Genomic DNA, 26,739 nt, shown 5'->3' on the forward strand with positions numbered 1-26,739 from the left:
TAGGGGGAGGGGCAGAGGCAAAGGGAAAGAGAGAATCCTCAAGCAAACTCCACGCTGAGTGCTGAGCCGGACATGGGGCTCGATCCCAGGACGCTGAGATCATGACCTGAGCCGAAATCAAGAGTCAGAAGCTTAACTGACTGAGCCACCCAGGCACCCCTCCAATAAGATCATCTTTAAGAAGCATGAATGAGTGTCAATACCGATGGTGACATTCCTTGGGGACTCAAGTCAGAATATGCTCCACGAGGTTTGAGCATTCATAGATATAGTCACATGGCATTTTCAAGTTTTACATTCTTGGCACTGGAGTCCAAGTGAATAAACATCCCCCGCCCCAGTGATGAACAAGACTGTCCTGTGGGGAAATGGAGAGGAAAGACTCAGTACTCACCTTTGGGGAGCTCAGAGACAAGGGTACACCTCCTTCTAATATAACATCCAGCTTGATAGTGGGATCAGGAAGTTCAGAGGAAAACATGATTTTTTCACTTAAAAACCTGGGAAGCCTTCTTGGAAGAGGCAATAGTTGACCTGGACCTTGGAGGGTAAGTAGTATTTCAATAGCCAGAGATGGTGATGAGGGTGTTTTGGTGGAGGGGAAAGCATGGGCAAAGGCATGGAAGGACATACTTGGAAAATGGTGAGGGGCTTATTTGGCTAGAACCCCATGTCCTGGGCTGAGAGTGTGGGCTGAGATCAGGCCTGCCTGATTCTGCAGGTGATAGGAAGCCACCGAAGTCCTGATTAAGGGAAGTAGCGTGAGCAGATGTATGCACAGCCTCATGCAGTTGTTTTCAGAGTGAGATCTGTGGAACACCAGAGATCCCTAACCCTTTTAGGGGATCTTCAAGGTCAAAACTATTTTCACAATAACACTCAAACATTCTTTGACTTTTCCACTGGATGGATTGGCACTGGTAGCGCAAAAGCTGTGGTGAGTTATACTGCATTATATATATATACATATATATATATATATAGACACACACACACACACACACACACACACACCTCACATCTTCTTTATCCATTCATCGATCAATGGACACTGGGTTGCTTCCATATCTTGGTTATGGTAAATAACGCTGCAATAAACATAGGAGTGCATATATCTTTTTGAATTAGTGTTTTTGGTTTCTTTAGGTAAATATTCAGCAGTGGGATTACTGAGATCTTGCCACTTGTGACAAAATGGATGGACTTAGAAGGTATTACGCTAAGTGAAGTATTTCAGATAGGAAAAGACAAATGCCGTATAATTTCACTTACATGTGGAATCTAAAAAGCAAAACAAATGAACAAACAAGTAAACAAACAAACCAAAAAACAGACTCTTAAATACACAACAAACTGGTGGTTGCCAGAGGGCAGGTGGGTGGGGGTGGGTAAAATAGATGGAGGGGATCAAGAGGTACAAACTCCCAGTTATAAAATAGATATGTCACAGAGACGAAAGGTACAGCATAGGGAATATAGTCCATAATATTGTAATAACTTTGTACGGTGACAGATGGTAGCTACACTTATTGTGGTGAGCCCTGAGTAATGTATAGAATTGTTGAATCAATATGCTGTACACCTGAAACTAATATAACAGTGTATGTTAACTATACTTAAAAAAAAAAAAGCAATGGTGGGTAAAACAGCAGATGCCTGAGCATGAATCAGGGCAGCGGCACCAAATTGTACTAGCTGTCATTGGATTCTTCACTGCCAAGCGCTCGCAGTTAAAAAAAAAAAAAAAAAAAAAAGCCAGATTCACTTAAGAATGTTGTCAGCGAAGCAGTAATAATTAACTTTATTAAATATTGACCCTTGAGTACCCATATTTTTAAAAATTCTGTCTGACAAAACTGGAAATGTGTTTAAAGCACTTGTGCTGGAAACCAAAGCACAACAGTTGGCTCAAGGCAAAGCACTCGTGTGATTGTTTTGAATTGTGAGCTGAATTGGCTGATTTTTCATAGAACATCACATTTACTTGAAAGAATGACTAACTAATGTTATTCAGATTTGGGTATTCGGCAGACATTTTCTCGTAAATGAACGAAGTGAGCCCATCACTTCAAGGAAAACAACTGACAGTATTTTTTGCCAACGATAAAATTTCAGCTTTAATGCCAAAATTAAAAATTTGAAAAGCTTGAATCCACCACTGTGAGCTTGACAGCTTCCCAAGAGTTAAAGACCTTTTCCAATGAGATGGATGGTTATGGTAACAAATGTGATTTTTTCTGATGTTGGAGAGAAATGTGCCAACATATGGAAGTTCCACATAAGTCCAGGGCACCAATATTTTCCAAGTGACCGAAGTAGGATGTTACCAACACATGGCTGGGTAAAAGATCCATTCAAAGCATAAGAGAGTCCTTTGGGGACTCAATGGAGTCAAGTATGGAAAGTTCATTAATATCATTTCACATTCCACACTGCAACTTAACTTATAAGAAACAACTACTGGTCGAGTTTTGGTGTCATATCAAAGAAGAATGTCCACAATTATATGAAAAGTCAATTAAAATATTCTTCCCTTCTCTAATTGCATATCTGTGTGAGGCTGGATTTCCTTCATATACTTGACCCTTAAGAATATATCATAACTGGGCGCCTGGGTGGCTCAGTTGGTTGAGTGACTGTCTTCGGCTCAGGTCATGATCCCGGAGTCCCGGGATCGAGTCCTGCAATGGGGTCCCTGCTCGGCGAGGAGCCTGCTTCTCCCTCTGACCCTCTCCCCTCTCATGTACTCTCTCTCTCTCATTCTCGCTCTCTCAAATAAATAAATCTAAAAAAAAAATAAAATACTTTATTCTTAAAAAAAAAGAATATATCATAACTGAATTGAGTAGATGTGAGAATCTAGCTGTTTTCTACAAAGCCACATACTAGAGAAGTTTGAAAAGAATGTAAAATAATGCAACTCTTTTCAATATGAGTTTTTGTTTTGGAAAATACAGTTATTTTCATTAAAATATTATTTATATTCATGGGAAATGAGTTTATTATTTTAATTTATAAATAAATAAATAAATATATATATATTTTAACAATGTTGTTTCTAATATGGTTAACACGAAGAGCTATAACCCACACAAACAAAAGCTCTTTGGGGTCTTCTACAACTTTTGTGGTTGTTGTTGATTTACCTCATTGTATTCTGTTTTTTCATTGAAGTGAAATTCACATGACATAAAATTAACCATTTTATTTTTTTAACCATTTTAAATTTTACAATTCAGTGACATTTAGTACATTCACAGTATTGTGCAACCATCACCCCTATTTAGTTCCATAACATTTTTTCACCCCAAAAGGAAACTCCAACCCCATTGAGCAGTCACTCCCTTTTCCATTCTCCTCCAGCCTCTGGCAACCACTGATCTGTTTTCTGTCTCTGTGAATTTGCCATCAATAAGTTTGAAGAGTACGAAAGAGAGGGGCACCTGAGTGGCTCAGTGGGTTAAGCATTTGACTCTTGGTTTCAGCTCAGGTCTTGAGCTCAGGGTCGTGAGATGGAGCCTGCACTGGGCTCCACGGTAGGTGTGGAGCCCACTTTTTAAAAAAGTGCAAAAACGAACCAAATAGCTTGAGAACCACTGGCTCAGTGGTTCAAATCCCAGCTCTGCCACCTTGTTCAAGTTGCTTAACGTACTGGAGTTGCATTTTCCTGAGGATGTCCAATAAATGGGAGTTCTTATTCATTTACTCTGTCTCTAGATATCTTGAGAACAAGAGCCAGGTCCTGTTCACCTCATGGCCAATTGCTTCGCAGCTGAGAGACCAGTGAGTAACTCCACCTCTCTGAGCCTTGCTTTCTTTATCTATAAAAAGGAGCTAACTGCAACACCCACTTCACAGGGTAGTTGTGAGAATCAGGGTAGGAGTGAAAGTTTACCACATGCTCAGTGCACAGGAGGCACTCAGTGGCAGGCAGTCGTTTTGAGGGTCACAATGGTAACAAGGCCATGGACAAGAATGCCAACACCGTACCTGCTGGCTCTCACACTCTGCATGTAGCTCAAGAGCCACCACTGCAGCTTGGCCCTTCCTCTGGGCTGTTTGCGTGGTGGGCCCATAATCCATGACAAGATCACGGCAGCACAATCTTCCCAGTGCTCTAAGGGGCCTTCATTTTTGCTTAGCCACTCTCTGTGCCCAGGCTGCTTGGGCTTTGGAAGAGCAAATAAGCTTACACTAAGCATTCCTGCTAGGGGCACATCTCAACTCCAGCTCCAGAGAACACTCCAGTCCCCCAGTTCTGCACTCAGCTGGATTAAAGGCCACTTTGACAACTGGCTGGTGGAAGTTTCCAAGATACCCTGGAAAGGCCCTAGGGGTTCAAACTTGAGAGGTGCTCTTCTACCTACCTGGTAGTTCCCCATGGCCACCCTCCCAACCCATTCATTTATCAAAGGGAAGAAAGAGGCTCTGTTACTGCAGTCCATTCCGGTGTTACCAGGCCCCCTGAGGTAAATCTGTCTTCACTGCCATGAGCGTGTAGAACCAGGCCTGTCAGGCCTGCAGCTGTTGGCTCTGAGCCCCACAGTTATAGACGGAGCCCCATGAAGTTAGAGGTGCCACTGTTCAGCCACCCTTGATGCCCACATTTAACACCTCACTGACATGGCTGTGAAATCTGAGTTCTTGTCAAAGTTATTTTGAGAGTGGTAAGCTGAGGAAGGCTGGCCCTCTCAGCCACATGCACAAAAGGCAAGTAGGGTGGTGGAGTGGAGAGAGGACAGGACTGAAAATCAAGAGACTTGGAATTCAACTCTGCTGAGGACTGGAGATGTGACCTCCCTGTGCCTCAGTTTCCCCACTTAAGAATGAGAAAGAAGGTTGGACTAACTATGGATTCTGGGATTTTAGTCAGCATTAGTCAGGGAACAACAATCTCTTTGAGGATATTCTACCTGATTCATTTTGCTCTAGAAAGGCTTGTTCTGGGCCAGGGACCTGAATGAAACAGGCAAGGGACAATTTTACCCTCAGTGGGTGACATAAATCATCACATAATGCAGAGAAATTTGGCCAGTGCCAAGGTTCACTCAAATGGGAAGGGAGTAGCTTCCTGCTCTGCACATACAGGGCACCCATGGGGGCAGTGGGCTGAAGGCAGATAGGTATATGTGTTGATAGAGGATGGCAGCAGGTGAGGGTGAGGTAGGAAACCAGGAATACACCTCAGGCAGGGCCTGGGGCAGCTTGTTAGGTGGTCTTAGGGACCTCTGGAAACTTAGCCTGGGGATGATATGGATTGCATCACTGGCACACTGCATGCTCTACGGGCAATGGGTTCTGAGTGTCTGTGGTTTTCAGCACCCCAGTACTCAGATGGTCCTCACTGCTGTTCTGCACAGATGCTGAAGCCATGTGCTATTGAGGGCACTGTGGTGGCTTCTCAGTGAATGTAGAGGCCAGCACAGGACAGGGGAAGATGCAGTTGGGAGTCAGGGTAAGAAGAACATGAGGGGCACCGGGCTTGAGGTGGGGGAGGCAGACCTTTTATGTGGTCATTGGAGCATCAGGGCACAACGCTAGAGAAATACAGGGCGGAGGTCCCAGGTGGCCCATCCCAATGGGGTTAGAGGAGAGACCGCAGGGGCGCCTTAGAGCAGAGGGTCAGCTGGCAAGCGGCCTCAGCACTTGAAGACTGGCTTTGTCTTTCTGGAATCCAAGATAGTGCATAGTATGTCCTTTTTCTTTCTACTCTCCCTTTGATACCACATTAACAATATGTTCATTCAGGACTCAGATTTATTCCAAAAAAACCAAACTGACTAATCTTCCCAAGGAATGTAGACTTTTCATAATTTCCATCTACCACTCCCACCTCTCTGGGGAGGTAGAGAGAGATGGGAAAGAATATAGAAATTGTCTGCAGCTTTAAAGTTGGCTACAAGGAAACCCTAGGCAACAAAGCAAACATGAGCAAAGTCTTTCCTGTAGTTTTCATATCAATATGAAATTACCCACTTTATTCATTTAGAAGGCTCAACATGGCAAATCTCTCAGCTACCAGGCCCCAGGCAGCTAAGATGCGGGGTGGTATATGAACACATGTACTTTACCACATGCCTACCTTGATGTCTCCCAGGGACCTGATTCCTCCTACAGGGCCTGCCCAGATTTCGGGCCAGTCCACCACCTGCCACCTGGGAGTACATGCTCAGATGGCCATCATTGTTCATCCTGCACAAGCCATACTCTTGCAGGTGGGTAAAGGGCATGCATACTTGGCCTCTGTTCTGTGAGGAAGGCAACACAGGTATCAACATCCCCATTCAAAGACAAAGAAAGTGAGGCCCAGAGAGGCTAAGTGGTTGGTCACATCCAGGTAGCAGGAATAGAGCTGGGTCATAACTCAGCTTTCTTGACTCCAAGCTCAGTCACCTTGCCATGCTGCCTGATGCCTCCCAAGCCAGCAATGAATAGTGTTTTAAGAGTCCATCTTAGGGTAAGGGCACAAGTTGGGAAATCTTTCTCCACAATTCCCTGTTTACTCAACATATGCAAACATGAACTTGTGTTCAATGCATTTCAGTTAATATATCACTTTCAGACGAAATTGAGAAGTTGGCCCTCAAAACTAGAGGAGAGGATGAGACCTCTGGGTTTATGAATTCAGGAGTCAAAGAGTCAGATCTTTATGGCGAGTTCTGACATAATGTAAACTGTCCTCTGCTCCACAGTACCCCTCCAGGACCCTCTCCTTGTCCACATCTCTAGCCCAAGTAGAGATCAATCAATCAATTAATTAATTTTATTTATTATTTCCTTAATGAAAGAGAGATTAGTAGGTATATAAAGAAGAGTTGCAGTCATGGGAATACACTGCTTCACAACCTAAGTGGTAACAAAAAGTAGAGTTATAGGCTGAATAATGGCCCCCAACCTGGAACCTGTAAATGTGACCTTATAGGGAAAGAGCATCTTTGCAAATGTGATTAAGTTCAGGATCTTGAGATGGGGAGATTATCCTAGATTATCTGGGTAGGACCAAATGCAATCACACATATCCCTTTAAGAGGGAGGCAGAAAGAGATCTGACACAGTCACACAGAGGAGAAGGCACTGTGACCATGGAGGCAGAGATCTGCATGATGTAGCCATAACCCGAGGACTGCTGGAAGCTTTAGATCAGAAGCTGCGAGAGACAAAGAACAGATTCTCCCTTGGAGCCTCTGGAAGGACTGCAGCCCTGCTGACACCTTGATTTTGGCCTGGTGATATGAATTTTGGACTTCTGGTCTCCAGAACTGTGACAGAATAAATTTTGGTTGTTTTAAACCCCCTAGGTTGTGATCATTTGTTACAGCAACCATAGGAAATACAACTATAAAGCTCTACAAAGGGCCATTAAGGAAGACCTGGGTAAATGGAGAACCACGCCTTGTTTCTAGATATGAAAAGTCAATATTGAAAATACACCAATTATCCGTAAATTGATCTAAAATTCAAAAAAAAATCTCAATAAAAATTCTAAAAGGATTTTCAGAACAGGATAAAACTATTCAAAAGGTCATCTAGAAGAATAAGCACATGGCAAGAATATTCAGAAAGAAGAGCCATAAGGACAAACTCTTCTTACCAGCTAGGGAAGCATATTATAAGGTTCCTGCACAGGGGAAAAATAGATCAATTGATTAGAGCAGAAAGCCCAAAAATATACCCACATATATATGCAAGTTTAGTATGTGATAAAGGTGCTATTTCAAATCAGTGTTGAAAGGATGGTGAAAGCTATTTAGAAAAGTATAGAGTCACATCTCTACCTCACTCCTTACACTGAAATAAACTCCAGGTGTGTCAAAGACTTAAATGTTAAATATGAAGCCATAAAAGTACAAGAAGAATACATGGAGCTTTTCTCATTATAGAAATTATCATCTTGGGTTAGGGAAAGTTTTTCTAAACATGACAGAAAACCTGGAAGTCATAGAGAAAAAGGTTATGAATTTCACTGCATATAAATGAAAACCTTCTAGGTGGAAAAACGCAATAAAGAAGATCATATATATACATATATATATACAGTATCATATGTATATAGTAATTCAATGTGAGAAAAATATTTGCAACAGATATGACACAGGCTTTATAGCCCTCTCTACAATGAGCTCTTACAAACCCATAATGAAAAGAGGAAACATCCCAATAGAAAAATAGGCAAAGGCCCTGAATAAACCATTCCCCAAGAGAATAAATATAGATGGCCAATAAAGATGTGGAAAGATGCTATCAATAATAATCAAAGCAATGCCAAGAAAAGATGTTCTTTTCCACCAAATTGCCAAAGATTTAAAAGATTGGCTAAACTGGTGAAGGTCTTGCACTTTTGGTAAGAGTGTAAATTAATATATTTTGAGAGCTGTTTGGCAATGTGCATTAACATATACAATGTGCACAGCCTTTGACTCAGCAAGCCCATTTTGAGGAGTTGACAAGTACTGACATGGAAAGATATTCATGATGTAGAGTGGAGATAGATAAAGTGCTTTATAGAATGGCATATTTATGATGAACAGACAGCAGTCTGGAGAATGTTCACCAAATGTTAACAATAGTTATCCTTGGAAAATGAGATTTGGGTGGGATTTTAATTTTTCTTTGTACTTTCAGTATTGTTTGCAGTTTTAAAATGGGCATGTGTCATTTTTTCTGCAAAAAACACTAAAGCTACTTTCAAAAAAAAGAAATGCAGAAGATGAAACATTAACATAGAACTTTGTAACAAAAGTGGTCAGCTGTTTAGGAACAGACATGGAGGGAAAAGGTATAACACTGAGAATAGAAGCTTCCTTTCCATCCCCACTTCCTAGCTGGGTTATTTTTGGCAACTGAAAGGATAGGAATGGAACATACCCTCTTAGAGTCCCTGCAAGAGTTAGATGTGAAAATATATGGCAGATAGTAAGCAGTCAAAAGAAAATGGCCTTATCATCATCATTTATTCATGAAAACATAAGAACCCTTCTCATTGTGGCTGCTTGAACAATGGCCCCTCGATGCTGTCCGTGTTCTAATCCTCAGAACCTAGAAAGATGTTACCTGTGATTGACTTGAGGATCTTGAGATGGAGAAATCATCCTGGATTTTAAGGATTGGCCTTAAATGTAATCATGGGGTCCTTATAAGAGGGATGCAGGAGGGTTGGCACCAGAGAAGGAGATGTGATGCAAGAAGCAGAAGTGGAATGATGTGGGGCATTGAACCAAGGAATGTGGGTGCCTCTAGGAGGTCGAAAAGGCAAAGAAATATTCTCCCCTAGGGCCTCCAGAAGGAATGCAATTCTGCCAAACCATTTCTGCCTCTGACCTCCAGAACTGCAAGATAATAAATTTGTGTTGTTTTAAGTCACTGTTTGCAGTCACTTGTTTCAGCAGCTATAGGAAACTAGTACATCATAGAAAGTGAAAGAAGTCACTTTCCCTTGCCTCATGTACTTGTGTTAGGCTTCTTTCCACATGCTCAGCTCTTGAGGGAAGGGGCTGTGTTGGGTTTATCTTATACCCCGCCCCCCAGAGCCCAGCACAGCCCCTGGTCCTGAGAGAACCTTTCCAACCCATTCTCATTCTATGCTGGGGCCAGTGACCCATACCAGTTTTTCCCAGGCCTGTTCACAGCCTCTTTATGGGCCTCCTAGCTTCACTGCCTCCTTTTCAGCACCATTGTCCACACAGCCCCCAACGTGACCTAATATGCCAAGTCTGCCATATCACCCCTCTGCTTTGAAGTTTCAGTGACTCCCCAACACCTACAGGATAAAATCCAGAGCCATAACCTGTTCCAACCCCACCTACTTCTGCGTGTTCTCCGCCATTTGCTGCCACCTACTTTACTACTGTGGCCATCCCCAACCCCTTGCTCTTCCCTTTCACCCTTCCATATCTTCATACAAGCTGTCCCCTCTGCTTGGCAAATTCTCTCATCCTTTCTGCCTGGCCATTCCCAGCCCTCCTTCAAACGTCATCTCCCCTGCAAAAGCTTTCCCTAACCTCTTTCAGCAGAAACTGAGAGTCCCCACAACCCTTTACTAGAGTGTGTTTCCTGACTGTACCACAGGCACTGGTTCCGTGTCTGCCCCCATGTGACCATGAGCTACTGGTGGGAAAGGACCATGGCTGATTCACTTCTGCATCCCCGGAGCAGAAGCTCAGCAAATGCCCTCTGTACTGGCCAATTGCTGAATCAGTGTTTATCAAGAGGGATTACTTAGCACATATGGATCCCTGACACATTTCAACTTCACTTGGCATCAACAAATGTATCACATTCTCTGTCTTCTCCATTGCCTCTCCAGCACCAGGCTTTGGGGGCTCATGGATTTATCTGACAGGATGCCCAGCACCTGCATGACTCTGTTTATCGATCTTAGGCTATGATCATTACACCTGTTACCCAGCTCTGGACAAGTGCCTTCAATGGTCCTTCTCTTTCCCCTCTCACTTGAGATCTGTCAGCCACAGAAATGTTGTTCTTTCCTTCTCTTTACTTAGTCCATGCCATGCTGATCATTTGTTCACCACTCTGGAAGTCCCTGAATCTCCTACACGACTCCATGGAGGGCCTCAGAAAAAGAGCTATAACACCAAGAGAGAGAGCATGCCCAGCACCTAGCACAGTGCATGGCACATTGTGAGCACTTGTTACACAAACGTCTACAGCAGTAGTTCTCAAATGTAAGCATGCGTCAGAATCATCCAAGGGCTTGTTAAAACACAAACTGCCGCGTACCACCCCCCAGAGATTCTGATTCAGTAAGTCTAGGGTTGGGGACAAGAATTTGCATTTCTAACAAGTTTCCAGGTGATGGTGAGGCTGTTGGTCTAGGTACCACATTTTGAGAACCACTGGTTTTCGTGAAGTGTGTAAATGAGTAAATGAAAGGGAACTTGTGAAATTAGTCACTGTACCTTGGGGAATGTAGAACTCCTATTAGTGGGCAAGGAATGCACATTGATGCTGGAGGTGGGAGGTAGTTCACATGTTAGAGAATGGGATCTTGAGGAATGCACATGGGACTGGGAGGTTGGGGGGAATGCATAGAGAAGGAAGGACAGGCTAAGGGACACTATAAAGAAAGACACTGGTGGGGCGCCTGAGTGGCTCAGTTGGTTAAGCGACTGCCTTCGGCTCAGGTCATGATCCTGGAGTCCTGGGATCGAGTCCCACATCGGGCTTCCTGCTCAGCGGGGAGTCTGCTTCTCCCTCTGACCCTCTTCCCTCTCATGCTTTCTATCTCTCATTCTCTCTCTCTCTCAAATACATAAATAAAATCTTTAGAAAAAAAAAAGACACTGGTGACTGTGTGTGAGTAAATTGGCATCCTATATCCAATGCATCCAGTGATGTTTAGCCAACTCTTCTAGATTAGCTGCTTCATTACCTGTTCCTTAATCCAGCTCTAGCCACAAATTAAGGAGTCTGCAGAGCAGAAGAGGGCCTAGGCAAGGAAAAGATAAATAAAGATAAATGCTAGTAAGAATGCGACATACAGGGCTGCTGGATTAGGTGAGCTAGGTCTATCTAGCATCCTAGAGATTTGTTAATGCAGGGAAGAGCAAAGAAAAGCAGAAATTTTCATAATTTCTAATTGGATATTTTTTATATCTAGTCATTCTTATTTCATTTATGCCTGGTTTGGTATATGTTTTTGTTTGTTTATTTGTTTTTAATGGATGTTATTTCTTCATCTCTTTGAGCATCCTAAACATATCGTTTATTGAGTCATTTTCAGGCTGTACTATTATTCTCATTTTGTCAGGAGCAAATTCATCTCTTGAGTGTTGAGTTTTTTTTTGTTTTGTTTTTAGTTGACACTCATAGTATAGTTTTCCTTATGTGTTTTGAAATTTTTGCTCATGTCACATAGTTGTGCATGTTCTTCTTTTCTCTGCCCACATCCTTTCCTGCTTAGCAGTCTTGCTAATGCCTCTACCTAGCACCCTAGGGCCCCAGTTGAGAATTAGGTCTTAAGTTTGTGGATCAAGACCTCCTTGCTTCTGTGATTTGGGGAATTCCACCAGGTTTACAGGCAGCTTGAACCAAGTCCTGTGTTTGTTTCATTCCACAAACTTAGGTTTGCAGCTTGATATAAACTATAGCTTCAGTCAGGGGGTGGTTGTAACGTTTATAACTCTTCTATGAATGGGGAAGCACCACACTAGGATCTGATTTCAAGCAGTAAAATCCAGTCCCTTCCCATTACCCCATTAGAGCAGAATACCTGATTGTCTCTGTCTGCGTCTAGATCCAGACCTCAGCTGGCTGTGGCTTCATTCCTGCTTAGCAGGTATGTTTATGTTCCATTTTTGGTCCACTGAGATATTTATCTTATTTTTTTAGTGCAGTTGTGCCTTTTAAATTCTCTTTATAGTATATACTTGCCGTGTTTTGGTGGGGTGTCTCAAAGTGTAAACTTAAAAGCCATCTTAACTAGTGGTCCAAATTGGTTTAACTCTCAGGAGTCCTTTACTAGTATTGTTTGGACTTTGCACTGATTTACAAAAGACTGCATTAGTTTCCCAGGGCTGCCATAATACAATGCCACCAGCTGGGCAGCTGAAAACAAGAGAAATTTATTCTTTCACATTTCTGGAAACTAGAAATCTAAAATTGAGGCATCAGCAGGACCATGCTCTCTTTGAAGGCTATAGAGGAGGATCTTTCCTTGCCTCTCCCTAGCTTTTGGTTGTTGCTGGCAATCCTGTATCTGGGTCTCTGTTTTCTCTTCTTAGAAGGGCACCAGTTATTGGAGTAGGGCCCACCCTAATCTAGTATGATCTTATCTTAACTAATCACATTTGTAAAGACCCTATTTCCAAATAAGACCATATTCACACGTTTAGGGCAGGCATGAACTTTGGGAGGATACTATTCAACTCAGTACATTAAGTTATTGGCTTATTGGCCAGTCCTGCTCCTGACTGAGGCAAGGGGGTACTGAGTTTACCTCCCTATTCCCAGCCCTAGCTGAGGCCATTTGGCTCCCCCATTAAGTGCTGTATTCAAATACTGGATTGAATTAAGGAATGAGAAGCCATCACTTAACCTTGCTTCATTCAGAACATTGGAGTTCATTGTCCTTCTAACAGCAATCAGTAGTAAATCCCCATGTATGAAGATGGCAAATGATTTCTTCCACTTGTACCCTAACACTCCCTAGTCTTGAGCAAAGTGCTCAGGTCCAGAGGACAGGCTCAGTTCTTTCTAGAGGTACCCTGAGAATTCACAGTTGGCAAAGGAAGTCCAGGAATACCTCATTTACCTAGCATCATTGTACTTTTTGTTCCTGCAATAAACAATTCCAAGTGGCTAAACTTCTTGCATTTGAACCTGCTTTATACTGTATTGCTGCTTCCGCCCTCACTGTCAGTGGCCATTTCTGATGTCTGTCAGCCTCATTTCTAGTAGCTCTGGTCCTCTCTTCCTAATGTGCTGCTTCTATGTGCTACAGGCAGAGACTTGGCAACAGAGCTTGTTAGACATGTGAGTGTAAGAGAGACAGACTGTGTGCAAAGTCTGCAGGGCCCTCTGGCAATGAAAGGGCAGGAGATGAAGGATTATTTCAGCTTTTCAGAGGCCTTTCTGAGGTTGCTGACTTTATGATTCTCTTAGGTGACCTTGGAATAACTGAAATGTCACTGCACAATGTAGACCCTAGTCTTTGCAATCTGCAGGATTCACAGGTTTTAAGTTTGGACCCAGGCTCCCATTTGTGTCATTGGAGGCCTAGAAAGGGCAGAGTGGTGAGGCTGAGGTCAGCCCACAGCTTAGGCTCTTCCTGCTGCTCCATCGTCCTTCTTCCTGCCTTACCCAGGGGTTTCCTCTCAGATGCCTAGGGCAGAGCAAGGCTCCACGTACTGGAGCCCAGGCATCACAGCAGGAAAGTTTTAGGGGATACCACCGGCAGTATGGCATGGTAGAAAGTAGGGCCTTCGAACCAGCAAGACCTAGGTTCTAATCCCCACTCTGACCACTTGTTAGCTTTATGACTTGGGAGAAATAATCTCTCTGGTCTTGATTTAAATACCTGTAAAATGAGAATAATAATGTGTACTTTGCAGGGATGCTTTTGGGGTATAATTAAGACAAATAAAAGCATTTAGCATATTGCAGACACTCAATTGATAGCCTAGCACTCATATTATTGGATGTTAGTCTTTTTTAAAAAAGATTTTATTTATTTATTTGTCAGAGAGAGAGAGAGAGAGAGAGAGCACACAAGCAGGGAGAAGGGCAGAGGGAGAAGCAGGCTCCCCGTTGAGCTAGGAGCCTGATGTGGGACTATCCTAGGACCCTGGGATCATGGCCTGAGCCAAAGGCAGAGGCTTAACTAACTGAGCCACCCAGGCATCCTGGATGTTAGTCTTTTATTTATTTAATTTAATTTAATTTAATTTTATTTTATTATGTTATGTTAGTCACCATACAGTACATCATTAGTTTTTGATGTGGTGATCCCTGATTCATTGTTTTCGTATAACACCCAGTGCTCCATGCAGTACGTGCCCTCCTTAATACCAAACTGTGGAAAGAGCCGAGATGCCCTTCAACAGATGAATGGATAAAGAAGATGTGGTCCATATGTACAATGGATGTTAGTCTTTTAAATAAAAACTTCTTTTATTGTGATAAGAACACTTATAATGAGATCTATCTTCTCAACAAAATCTTAAGTGTATAATATATTATTGTTGGCTATAGGTACAATGTTGTATAGTAGATCTCTAAAGCTTACTCATCTTGCTTAACCGAAACTTTATGCCCCTTGATCAGTAACTCCCTATTTATTCCTCCCTTCAGTTCTGGCAACCAGTAGTCTATCCTTTGATTCTATGAATTTAACTATTTTAGATACTACATATAAATGGAATCATGCAGTATTTCTATTTTTCTGTTAATGCTTTATTTCACTTAGCATAATGCCCTCAAGGTTCATCCATGTTGTTGCATATTGCAGAATTTCCTTCTTTTTAAAGGCTGAATAGTATTCTGTTGCATGTGTACACATTTTCATTATCCATTTATTTGTCAGTGGACATTTAGGTTGTTCCCACCTCTTGGTGCAATGAACACGGCAGTGCTAATATCTCTTTGAGATCTTGGTTTCAATTTTTTGGATAAATTCCCAAAAGTGGGATTGCTAAATCATATGACAATTCTATTTTAAATTTCTTGAGAAACCTATACTGTTTTCCATAGCAGCTGTACCATCTTGCGTTCCCACCAACAGTGTGCAAGACTTCCAATTTCTCTACATCCTTGTCAACATTCACTGTCTTTAGCTTTCTTGATGAAAGCCACCCTAAGGGGTGCAAGGTGATACATCATTGTGGTTTTGATTTGTATTTTCATGATGATTAGTGATGTTGAGCATTTTTCATATACCTGTTGGCCATGTATGGCCATATATGGCCATTGTATGTCTTCTTTGGAAAAATGTCCTTTCAAGTCCTTAGCCCATTTTAAAATAATTATTAGGGACTTTTGTTGTTATTGTTGTTGTTTGTTTTGTTTTATCTTGTGTTGTTATTGAGTTGTGGAGTTTCTTTATATATTTTGGAGATTAACCCCATATCAGAGATAGAGTTTGCAAATGCTTTCTTCCATTCTGTTGGTTATCTTTCCACTCTGTTGATTGTTTTATTTGATACACAGAAGCTTTTTTATTTGATGTAGTCCCATTTGTTTATTTTTGGCATTGTTGCCTGTGCTTTTGGTGTCATATCCATGAAATCACTGTCAAGACTAATGAAGCTTTTCTCCTATGTTATCTTCTAGAAGTTTTACAGTTTCAGGTTAAGTGTTTAACCCATTTTGAGCCCATTTTTGTGTATGTGTAAGATGGGGGTCAGTTTCATTTTTTAAAAATGTGGATATCCAGTGTTCCCAACACCATTTGTTGAAGTGACCATCCTTTCCCCATTGTGTATTTTTGATACCCACTTCAAAGATCAGTTGACTGTATACGTGTGGATTTACTTCTGGGCCCTCTATTCTATTCCATTTGTCTGTGTGTATGCCCTGATGCCAGTACAATACCATTTTGATTACTGTAGCTTTGTAATATATTTTGAAATCAGGAAATGTGATGCCTCCAGCTTTGTTCTTTCTCAGGATTGATTTGGCTACTTGTGGTCTTTTGTGGTGCCATTTGAATTGTAGAATTGTTTTTACCATTTCTATAAAAAAATGCCATTGGGATTTCAGTAGGGATTGCATTGAATTTGTAGATTGCTTTGGGTAATATGAACATGTTAACAATATTAATCCTTCCAATCCATGATTACAGGCTATCTTTTCATTTATTTGTGTCTTCTTGAATTTATTTCTTTTTTTAAAGTAATCTGTATGACCAACATGGGGCTCAAACTCACAACCCCAAGATCAAGAGTCACATGCTCTACCAACTGAGCCAGCCAGCTACCCCTAATTTTTTTCAATGTTTTGTAGTTTTCAGTATACAAGTCTTTATCTCCTTAGTTAAGTTTATTCCTAAGTATTTTATTATTTGTGGTATTATTGGAAATGGAATTGTTTTTCTAATTTTCTTTTGAGACAGTTCAGTGTTAGTATACATAAGTTCAACTAATTTTTGTATGTTGATTTTGTGTCCTGCAACTTTACTCAATTTGCTCATTAGTTATAACAGTTTTTTTTCTTTTTATGGAGTCTTCAGGGTTTTCTATATATAAGATCATGCCATCTGAGAACAAGGACATTTTACTTCTTCCTTTCCTATTTGGATGTCTTTTATTTCTCTTTGTGGCCTAATTATTCTGGCTAGGACTTCCAGTACTACACTGGATAGAAGTGGCAAGAGTGGGCACCCTTGACTTGTTCCTGGTCTTAGAGGAAAAGCTTTCCATTTTTCACCATTGAGTATGATGTCTTAGCTGTGGGTTTTTCATATATAGTCTTTATTATGTTGAGGTACTTTTCTTCTATTCCAGTTTATTGAGAGCTTTTCTCATGAAAAGGTGTTGAATTTTGTCAAATTTTTTTTTTGCCTCTATTGAGGTGATCATGTGATTTTTATCCTTTATTCTGTTACTGTGTTGTATTACATTATTTGATTTGCATATGTTGAGCCATCCTTGCATCCTAGGGATAAATCCCACATGGTCATGGTGTACGATCCTTTTAATGTGCTGTTGAATTTGGTTTGCTAGTATTCTGCTGAAAATTTTTGCACCTATATTCATTAGGTATATTGGCCTGTTGTTTTCTTATGATGTCTTTGTCTGGCTTTGGTATCAGGATAATTCTGCCCTCATAAAATGGGTTTGGAAATGTTCCCGCCTCTTCCATGTCTTAGAAGAGTTTAGGAAGGATTGGCATTAATTCTTTAAATATTTGGTAGAATTCACCAGTAAAGCAATCTGCTCCTGAGCTTGTCTTTGTTGGGAGGTTTTAAATTACTAATTCAATCTCCATACTAGTCACAGATCTGTTCAGACTTCCTGTTTCTTCATGATTGAGTCTTGATAGGTTATGTGTTTCTAGGAATTTATTCATTTCTTCCAGGTTATCCAGTTTGTTGGCATTTAGCTGTTCATAGTAGTTTCTTATGATCCTTTGTATTTCTGTGACATCGGTTGTAATATCTCTTCTTACATTTCTTTTTTGTTTTGTTTTGTGTTTGTTTTTGTTTCATACTAGTTTATTTAGGGGTTCCATTTTCACTCCTCAATAGATTTTATGTATTTCTCATATGCTTCTTCACTCATTAATTCATCCAGTTCTGAGGGATCACTGAGTGCTATCTTGATCAGCCAACCATCTTCATAACAAGATTTGTTGACAAGTCCTGGATTTTCTGCAAGAGCTTCATTAATTTCAGTTACTTCTCCTGATGGAGGAGAATAGAGTTCACTAGCAGCTTTCACACTTTCCAAAGCACCAAACTCATCTTGTTTGTTCAGTTTTGTCCCAACTTCAGGCAGACTACAGTAAACAACATCTCCCAGAGCTTCCTGTGCAAAATTGCTGATTCCCACTGTTCCAATACCATTTTCTGTTGTTATCCATTCATGTTTGTCTGTGAATTTACGCACGGAGAGCAGAGCGGAGCCCGTGCGCAGTGTCGGGACGGCGCCTGCCCTCAGCCCCCAGGGCGGCGTCAGGCAGGGTGCAGAGGGCGCGGAGGCGACGCGCAGACCGCAGGCCGCAGCCCGCACGCTCCGCACCGCTCGCAGCGCCATGCTCACAGACCTCTCTTCTTACATTTCTAATTGTATTTACTTCTCTCCTTTTTTCTTAGTCTAGCTAAGAAAACTTTGTCAGTCTCATTTATCTTTTAAAAAAAACCCAACTCTTAGTTTTGTTGAGTTTTGCTTTTTTTTCTATTTTCTATTTCATTTATTTCTGCTCTAATCTGTATTATTTCATTCTTTCTGCTAACTTTAGGCTTAGTTTCTTCTTCTTTTGTTCTTTGAGGTGTAAAGTTGTTTATTTGAGATCTTGCACTTTTTAAAATATAGGCATTTATTGCTAAGAACTTCTCTCTTAGTACTGCTTTTGTTGCATCTCGTAAGTTTTGGTATATTGTGTTTTTGTTTTCATTTGTCTTGAGATATTTTCTAATTTATTTTTGATTTTTTTCTTTCACCCAGTGCTTTTTTAAGAGTATACTGTTTAACTTCCACATATTTGTGAATTTTCCCATTTTCTTTCTGCTTTGATTTCTAGTTTCATTCCGTTGTGGTCAGAAGACATATTTGGTATGACCTCAGTCTTCTTAAATTTGTTAAGGCTTGCTTTGTGATCTAACATGTGATCTATCCTAGAGAAAGATCTGTATGTGCTTGAGAAAAATGTTTATTCTGCTGTTGTTGGGTGAAATGTTCTGTATATATCTGTTAGGTCCATTTGGTCTATAGAGTTGCTCAAGGTCGCTGTTTCCTTATTTATCTTTTGTCTGGATAGTCTATTATTGAAGGTGGGGTACTGAAGTCTTTTACCATTACTGTATTGCTGTTTATTTCTCCCTTCAGTTATATCAATGTTTGCTTTCCATATTTAGGTGGTCTGATGTGGGTACATATATATTTATAATTATATCTTTTTAGCAGTTAAACCCTTTTATCATTATATAATATCTTTGTCTGACAGTTTTGACTTTAAAGTCTATTTTGTTTGATATAAGTATAGACACTCCTGCTCTCTTCTGGTTACCATTTGCATGGAATATCTTTTTCCATACCTTCACTTTCAGACTATGTGTGTCTTTAAATATAAAGTGAGTTTCTTGTTGACTGCATATAGTGGGGTCTTGTTTTTGTTATCCATTTTAGCCACTCTATGTCTTTTGATTGCAGTTTAATCCTTTTACATTTAATGTAATTATTGATAAGGAAGATTCACTCTTGCCATTCTGTTCATTGTTTGCTGTTAGTCTTGCAGTTCATTTGTCTGTTTTTTCCTCTCTTACTCTTTTCCTTTGTGCTTTATTGATTTTTTTGCATTGATATGCTTTGAGTCCTTTCTTTTTTCCTTCATATAACATCTATAAGTACTTTTGTGTGCGTTGTTACCTTGGAGCGTACATAAAATATCTTATAGTCATAACAGTCTATTTTAAGTGATAACAAGTTAAATTCAGTCATACACAAACACTCTTGCCAGATGTGGAGCTCTGATGGGTCCAGTACAATTAGCCATCTAGGGGAAATGGAGATGGTGGTTTAGACTGGTAGGTGCTATAGCTCTAAAGTCTGTAAAGTCTACACTGTAATTTCTCCCAGTAATGCTTTATGTTATTGTTGTCACAATTTACATCTATTCATATTATGTATCTTTAAACATATTTTTAGTTTATTTTTAATGCTTTTGTCTTTTAACGTTTATAATATAATTAAAAGTGATTTTATCTATCACTATTACAATAATATAGTATTCTGTATCTGTCTATACATTTAACTTTACCAATGAGTTTCATATATTCTTATGTTATTACGCTGCTGTTTAGCATCCTTTCATTTCAACTTGAAGAACTCTCCTAAGCATTTCTTGTAAGGCAGGTCTTGTGGTGATGAATTCCCTCAGCTTTTGTTTATTTGAGAAAATCTTTATCTCTTTTTCATTTTTGAAGGACAGTTTTGTGTGGGATAGTATTCTTTTTTTTTTTTCGTTATTTATTTTTTTTTATTGTTATGTTAATCACCATATATTACATCATTAGTTTTTGGTGCAGTGTTCCATGATTCATTGTTTGTTCATAACACCCAGTGCTCCATGCAGAACGTGCCCTCCTCAATACCCATCACCAGGCTAACCCATCCCCCTACCCCCCTCCCCTCTCGAACCCTCAGTTTGTTTTTCAGAGTCCATCATCTCTCATGGTTTGTCTCCCCCTCTGACATACTCCCCTTTTCTTCCTCTCCTGTTATCTTCTTCTTTTTCTTTTTTCTTAAAATATGTTGCGTTATTTGTTTCAGAAGTACAGATCTGTGATTCAACAGTCTTGCACAATTCACAGCGCTCACCGTGGCACATACCCTCCCCAATGTCTATCACCCAGCCACCCCATCCCTCCCACCGCCAACCACTGCAGTAACACTCAGTTTCTTTCCTGAGATTAAGAATTCCTCATATCAGTGAGGTCATGTGATACATGTCTTTCTCTGATTGACTTATTTCACTCAGCATAACACCCTCCAGTTCCATCCACGTCGTTGCAAATGGCAAGATCTCATTCCTTTTGATGGCTGCATAATATTCCATTGTGTATATATACCACAGCTTCTTTATCCATTCATCTGTCGATGGGCATCTTGGCTCTTTCCACAGTTTGGCTATGGTGGACATTGCTGCTATAAACATTGGGGTACACGTACCCCTTCGGGTCCCTACATTTGTATCTTTGTGGTAAATACCCAGTAGTGCAATTGCTGGATCGAACGGTAGCTCTAATTTCAACTGTTTGAGGAACCTCCATACTGTTTTCCAGAGTGGTTGCACCAGCTTGCATTCCCACCAACAGTGTAGGAGGGTTCCCCTTTCTCCACATCCCCGCCAACATCTGTCGTTCCCTGACTTGTTAATTTTAGCCATTCTGACAGGTGTGAGGTGGTATCTCATTGAGGTTTTGATTTGGATTTTGTGTGGGATAGTATTCTTTGTTGGCAGTTTTTTCCTTCAGCATTTTGAATATATCATTCCACTCTTTTTTTGGCCTGTAAGGTTTCTCCTGAAAAATATGTTCATAGCCTAAGGAGTTTCCTTGTAGGTGACAAGTCACTTTTCTTCGGCTGCTTTCAAAATACTGTCTTTGATTTTTGACAATTTGATTTTAATGTGCCTCAGTATGGATTTCTTTGGGTTCATCTTATTTGTTGTCTTTTGGGCTTTATGGATCTGGATGTCCATTTCCTTCTGCAGAATTGGGATATTTTCAGCTGTTTTTAAAAATGAACTTTCTGGTCTTTCTCTCTCTTCTCTTTCTGGAACTCCCATAATGTATATATTGGTCTACTTAATGCTTTCTCATAAATTCCTTAAGCTTTCATCATTATTTTTCATTCTTTCATCTTATTACTCCACTGACTGAATTATTTTCAGTGACTTTTGTTTGAGTTTTCTGTTTCTTTCTTCTGCTTGATCTAGTCTGCTGTTGAGCCCTGCTAGCAAAATTTTCAGTGTAGTTATTTTGTTTTTGGACTCCATGATTTCTGTTTAGTACTTTTTATATTTGTTGAAATTCTCACTTTGTTCATGCATTCTTTTCTTGATCTCAGTGCACATCTTTTTGACAATTATTTTGAATTCTTCCAGGTAAATTATATAACTCCATTTCATTAGGGTCAGCTTTATCATGTTCCTTTGTTTAGAACATCTTTGCCTAATCCTTCATTTTCTTTCTTTCTGTGTTGGTGTCTGCACATTACACAAAACAAATACTTCTGCTTGTCTTCACAGACTGGCCTCATACAGGAGAAGATTCCCACCAATCAGCCTGGCCAGAGTTCTGGAGGCTTCTACCAACATTTTTCCTTCCCCAGGGAGAAGAAAACAACTGTGCTTTTTTTTTTTTTAAACACTCACTCTTTGCTGAGCCAGGGACTTTAGAGCTATAGCACCTACCAGTCTAAACCACCGTCTCCATTTCCCCTAGATGGCTAATTGTACTGGACCCATCAGAGCTCCACATCTGGCAAGACAGAAGCAAGACTTCTAGAGAGTTTCTTTAGAAAAGTTGAGGTGCTGGATGCAGAAACCTACCTTCTCCTTTCCCTGGTAGAATCTGGGTGCTAGGGGGTCTCTGCCCAATCATATAGCACTAGGCTAGACGCAGGGACTCTGGACCCAATCTTCTTATTGGCCTTAGTGAATGTGGTTTTATGTTCACCTGGGGTTACAGGAGGCTTTCAATTAGTTTCTGGATTTCTAACAGAAAAGAATTTGTTCATAAATTGTTATTGAACTGGTGCGTTTGTGAGGGAGAGGAGGGCACAGGGCTTCCTAGTCCATCATCTTATGATACTCTGGACATTAGTCTCCTGTTCATCCATTTACTCAGCATCAGAAAATGCTTACAGTTTCCTGTCTTTCCCCCTCTTTTCAGACACAGTAACACAAGAGACAGTCTTCTGTTCCTGCTGAGAGACTGCTAATAAGCACTAGTCCTCAGCTCCATAGGATGCAGAACGAGTCAGTAATACAGCCGCAGGCTTTAGGACAGTAGGCAGATGTGACCAGCTTTCTCTCACTTTGCCTCTGGCCTCTTTTCTCCAAACAATAAGACCCTCAGGGCTGTAGGCTAGCAAGTCCAAATTGGCAGCTCACCCCTCCAGCGGGCCCAGGGGACAAGAAACCTCCAAGTTCAGCATCTCACAAGTACTGAGAAGAGGTGGGCACAACTCTGTGTTCTCTACCGTTTGAAGAACTTCTTAAAGACCTTCAGAAGCAGAACCGAGGTCTTATTCCCTTTCCTTACTCCTATTCACATCTTCCTCCTATCCCTTTACCACCTCAGTCATGGTCTGAGGAAACGGATGGATAAGCAGCTACTGCTATGGAAAGACCAACATGAGGGTTCCAATACTGGGACCATGTTTCTGTTCAGAATCCAACAGCCATTTGCAATAGCATTTTTGATGTTTTCAAAGTCATTTCCTGACTATTTTTTTTTTAATTTTTTTATTGTTATGTTAATCACCATATATTACATCATTAGTTTTTGGTGCAGTGTTCCATGATTCATTGTTTGTTCATAACACCCAGTGCTCCATGCAGAACGTGCCCTCCTCAATACCCATCACCAGGCTAACCCATCCCCCTACCCCCCTCCCCTCTAGAACCCTCAGTTTGTTTTTCAGAGTCCATCATCTCTCATGGTTCGTCTCCCCCTCTGACATACTCCCCTTTTCTTCCTCTCCTGTTATCTTCTTCTTTTTCTTAAAATATGTTGCGTTATTTGTTTCAGAAGTACAGATCTGTGATTCAACAGTCTTGCACAATTCACAGCGCTCACCGTGGCACATACCCTCCCCAATGTCTATCACCCAGCCACCCCATCCCTCCCACCCCCAACCACTCCAGTAACACTCAGTTCTGACTATTTTTTAATCAAATCCCCATTTTAGAGGTGAAGAAACTAAGGCAAAGAAACAAGAGGATCCCTGAATGAGTCAACAGCTGAAGTGGGGCCAGAGCCCTGGTTTCTTGCCTCTTTGAGCTCTTTCCATACTATGTGGGCCCCATATGTTTGGAATGAAAGATTCAGAAGATGGTGACAAGTATGTCCACCACTCCTTAAGTAGTCAACCTGAACTTCCTTGGAGATCCAAGGAACTCAGGACTTCACTCTAAGCAAAGGACTAGCCAGGATGCTGAAGGGGGAAGACAATGTCTTCATTCTGGTTTTGTCACTCAAGCTCTAGACTCCTGAATAGCATACTTCCTGGGCCCAGCTCACTAGCCATGTGTGAAGAGTGATCCTGGAGAAGAGGACACCCGGGGGTCAGGAGCACAGCTGGGGTGAGAAACCAGACCCTTTCTCTTCCCTGGGTCACTCACAGGGCACTTACACATTCTGCCCTGTTTGGTTACAATTCGGAGCATCACTTTCCCCATTTGTAAAGTAAATATAACCCTTTCATCAACTGTCTTATAGAGGCTGTTAGAAGACTCAGAGGTGATAGGGTGAGTGAGTCATCTTTAATCTAGGAAGTAGTATCTGCATCTGACTTTGCTACTCGATCCCATTCATGGAGCAGCTACTGGGAGACAGGTGCCAAGTTAGGCACTGTATGTGAATCATCTCCAACTAGGCCTCAGAGGACAAGTGACTTACCAAGTGACATTCACCTGTTCAGTGGCAGAAATGAGATGAGAGCCTTTTCTGATCAGTCCCAGAGGCCTGAGACTGAGCTGGAGGTCATATTGCTGTGTGCATAACATTGTTAAATTTAACAAATAAAAAAGGACCCCAGTGAAAAACTGAGAGCTTTTCCCCTAAGGTCAGGAACATGGCAGGGATGTCCACTGTCACCACTGCTATTCAACATACTACTAGAAGTCCTAGCTTCAACAATCAGACAACAAAAAGAAATAAAAGGCATCCGAATCGGCACAGAAGAAGTCAAACTCTCACTCTTTGCAGATGATATGATACTTTATGTGGAAAACCCAAAAGACTCCACCCCAAAACTGTTAGAACTCATACAGGAATTCAGTAAAGTGGCAGGATATAAAATCAATCCACAGAAATCAGTTGCATTTCTATATACCAACAACAAGAGAGAAGACAGAGAAATTAAGGAGTCGATTCCATTTACAATTGCACCCAAAACCATAAGATACCTAGGAATAAATCTAACCAAAGAGGCAAAGGATCTGTACTCAGAAAACTATAGAATACTCATGAAAGAAATTGAGGAAGACAAAAAGAAATGGAAAAACGTTCCATGCTCATGGATTGGAAGAACAAATGTGAACGTGTTTATGCTACCTAGAGCAATCTACACATTTAATGCAATCCCTATCAAAATACCATCAAATTTTTTTCACAGAGCTGGAAAAATAATCCTAAAATTTGTATGGAACCAGAAAAGACCCCGAATAGCCAGAGGAATGTCGAAAAAGAAAAGCAAAGCTGACGGCATCACAATTCCGGACTTCGAGCTCTATTACAAAGCTGTCATCATCAAGACAGTATGGTACTGGCACAAAAACAGACACATAGATCAGTGGAACAGAATAGAGAGCCCAGAAACGAACCCTCAACTCTATGGTCAACTAATCTTAGACAAAGCAGGAAAGAATGTCCAGTGGAAAAAAGACAGTCTCTTCAACAAATGGTGTTGGAAAAATTGGACAGCCCCATGCAGAAGAATGAAACTGGACCATTTCCTTACACCACACACAAAAATAGACTCAAAATGGATGGAAGACCTCAATGTGAGACAGGAATCCATCAAAATCCTTGAGGAGAACACAGGCAGCAACCGCTTCGACCTCAGCCGCAGCAACTTCTTCCTAGAAACATCGCCAAAGGCAAGGGAAGCAAGGGCAAAAATGAACTATTGGGACTTCATCAAGCTAAAAAGCTTTTGCACAGCAAAGGAAACAGTCAACAAAACCAAAAGACAACCGACAGAACGGGAGAAGATATTTAGGTATTTACAAATGACATTATCAGATAAAGGGCTAGTATACAAAATCTATAAGGAACTTACCAAACTCAACACCCAAAGAACAAATAATCCAATCAAGAAATGGGCAGAAGACATGACCAGACATTTCTGCAAAGATGATATCCAAATGGCCAACAGACAATGAGAAAGTGCTCAACATCACTCGGCATCAGGGAAATCCAAATCAAAACCTCAATGAGATACCACCTCACAGCAGTCAGAACGGCTAAAATTAACAAGCCAGGAAACGACGGATGTTGGCGAGGGTGAGGAGAAAGGGGAACCCTCCTACACTGTTGGTGGGAATGCAAGCTGGTGTAGCCACTCTGGAAAACAGTATGGAGGTTCCACAAAACGTTGAAAATAGAGCTACCCTATGACCCAGCAATTGCATTAGTGGGTATTTACCCCAAAGATACAAATGTAGTGATCCGAAGGGGCACATGCACCCCAATATTTATAGCAGTAATGTCCACAATAGCCAAACTATGGAAAGAGCCTAGATGTCCATCGACAGATGAATGGATAAAGAAGAAGTGGTATATACATACAATGGAATATTATTCAGCCATCAAAAAAGAAATCTTGCCATTTGCAGTGATGTGGATGGAACTACGGGAGGGTGTTATGCTAAGCGAAATAAGTCAATCAGAGAAAGACAAGTATCATATGAGCTCACTGATATGAGGAATCTGAGAAACAAGACAGAGGAGCATAGAGGAAGGGAGGGAAAAATGAAACAAGATGATACCAGAGAGGGAGAGAGATCATAAAAGACTCTTAATCTCAGGAAACAAACTGAGGGTTGCTGGAGTGGTGGGGGGTGGGAGGGATGGGGTGGCTGAGTGATGGACGTTGGGGAGGGTAAGTACTATGGTGAGTGCTGTGAACTGTGTAAGACTGATCAATCACAGACCTGTACCCCTGAAACAAATAATACATTATATGTTAATAAAAAAATTTTAAAAAGGGACCCCAACTAAATTTGAATTTCAGATAAATAATAAACAATTTTTAGTGTAAGTATATACATTGAAATATTTGGAACACAGTTATACCAAAAAATTATTTGTTTATCTAAAATTCAAACCTAACT

The 26,739-nt window shown here is 40.9% G+C and overlaps 1 long non-coding RNA gene and 1 pseudogene across 1 annotated transcript in view; both read right to left on the bottom strand.

Annotated features, from left to right (window-relative positions):
• The window catches only part of LOC148162953 (uncharacterized), a 254,528-nt gene that overhangs the window by 27,098 nt on the left and 200,691 nt on the right, over positions 1-26,739 (bottom strand). The gene's annotated exons all lie outside the window — the stretch shown is intronic.
• Positions 17,683-18,209, bottom strand: LOC114203058 (glycine cleavage system H protein, mitochondrial pseudogene; annotated as a pseudogene).

Source organism: Eumetopias jubatus, unplaced genomic scaffold, assembly GCF_037043125.1.
Source record: "Eumetopias jubatus isolate StellerSeaLion01/CBP00866 unplaced genomic scaffold, mEumJub1_p1.0 scaffold_11, whole genome shotgun sequence".
Lineage (NCBI taxonomy): Eukaryota > Metazoa > Chordata > Mammalia > Carnivora > Otariidae > Eumetopias > Eumetopias jubatus.